The sequence below is a fragment of the Benincasa hispida genome, chromosome 1, assembly GCF_009727055.1.
Source record: "Benincasa hispida cultivar B227 chromosome 1, ASM972705v1, whole genome shotgun sequence".
Classification (NCBI taxonomy): Eukaryota; Viridiplantae; Streptophyta; class Magnoliopsida; order Cucurbitales; family Cucurbitaceae; genus Benincasa; species Benincasa hispida.
The window spans coordinates 27,854,126-27,856,352 of NC_052349.1; positions in this window are offsets into that span (position 1 = coordinate 27,854,126).

Here is a 2,227-nt window from a genome sequence, read left to right on the forward strand (position 1 = left end):
TAAGTCTATAAGAATTATCTTGTCCATAGACACATATTATGACTATGAGATATGACAAATGAATGTCAAGACTGCTTTTCTGAATGGAAATCTTGAAGAGAATATCTTTAAGCCTTAACCCAAAGGATTCATAGCCCAAGGCCAAAAGCAAAAATTTTGCAAGCTGAATTGATCCATTTATGGGTTGAAAAAGGCTTCCAGATCTTGGAACATTAGATTTGATACATCGATCAAATCTTTTGGTTTTGATCAAAACGTTGATGAACTTGTATCTACAAGAAAATCACAACAATAAAGTAGCTTTTTTAGTACTTTATGTAGACGATATCCTACTAATTGGGAATGATGTAGGGTAGCTTACTGACATTAAGGAATGGTTGCCAACCCAATTGCAAATGTAAGATTTGGGAAAGGCATAGTATGTACTTGGGATCCAAATCATTAGGGATCGTAAAAACAGAATGTTGGCTCTATCTCAAGAAACTTATTTCGACAAAATGTTGACTCGAATTCAATGCGAAACTCTAAGAAGAGTTTATTACCTTTCAGACACGAAGTTCACTTGTCTAAGGAACAGTGTCCTAATACACTTCAAGAAGTTTAGGATATGAGACGTATTTCCTATGCCTCAGCTAGGTAGCTTAATGTATGTTATGCTATGTACTAGGCCAAACATTTGTTTTGCAGTGGGAATAGTCAGTAGGTACTAGTCCAATTTAGGGTTAGACCACTAGACTGCAATTAAGAACATCCTCAAGTATATTAGGAGAACGAGGTACTACAAGCTCGTGTATGGAGCTAAGGATTTAATCTTGACAAAATACACCGACTCTGTTTTCCAAATTGATAAGGATTCTAAGAAATTCATGCCAGGATCAATGTTTACCTTGAATGGGGGAGTTGTAGTATGGCATAGCATCAAGCAAGAATGCATTGCAAATTTCTAAAGAACCTCACATTGAGTATGTAGCTACTTGTGAAGCAGCAAAGGAAGCAGTTTGGCTTACGAAGTTCATAAGCGATTCGGACTTGATTCCAAATATGAACTTACCCTTCACCTTATATTGTAACAATAGTGGGGCAGTAGCCAACTCTAAAGAACCTCGCAGTTATAAATGAAGAAAACATATTGAAAGGAAGTATCATCTAATACGAAAAATTGTGCAACGAGGAGATGTGATCGTCACACATTGCCTTGGAGCACAAAATTGCTAGTCCATTCACAAAGACTCTCTCGGCTAGAGTGTTTGAGGGTCATCTAGAGAATCTAGGTCTACGAGACATGTACATTGTATAATCTAGGGCAAGTGGGAGATGTGCAATGGGTATATAGATACTCTAGTTATTGTATTTATTTACCATAATCCCATCTTTTGATTCTGATATCATGTACAACCCACTGACTAGAGTTTTAGTTCAAGTGGGAGCTTGTTGGGTTTTATACCCTAAAACTCGTAGATAGTAAATGTTATTAATCGATCGTTATCAATAAAGAGTTATAGATATTAATTCAATAAATGTTATTATGTTGTTTTATATTTTGTCTTAATAGCTCTAAATCCAATAAACTAACATCCAAGGTTTCTTTATGAGTCTTGAACTGTATATGGAGACATACAAGTATCAATGTTAGAGATACAGTCAAAAGGGTTTATAGTATAGGGATAAGGTTGGGCACCTTATCTTGGCAACACTATGTATAAGACCCACTTTATGTTAGATACAAACGCAATAATACAACGCGTTCGTGTAGGTGACATGCGAGTAAGAGTATCCTATGCAATAAATTTGCATAAGATCAAACCGCAAAATAGTAACCATTAAATGTAACATCGTTGACTAGTTAGGTTTCTATTTCACTAGAAAGACATAGGCAACTTAGTCTTAATCTTGAGTATATTATGAACTCTTGTTCACGTGGGATTGTCCTTTGATTTGTATGGATGAGAGTGGCCAGTTCATCGACTTAACAAACCTACCATTTTAGGGACAAGACCAAGTAGGGAGTTGGGAACATAATATTACAAGATGGAATTCATTCATTCTCTTCTTCAGGGTAAGTAGATAAGTGTTCTCTTAAGTGGTGTCTCTAGGACTTGAACAAAGAGCCCTACCCTCTCATTGGCTCGAGAGGGGTTTATGTTTATTGGTTGGACCATAAACAGGTTGTTCATTAGAGAAACACTGATTTTTAAGGAGTCAGAGATATCCCAAAGGTAAAATGGTA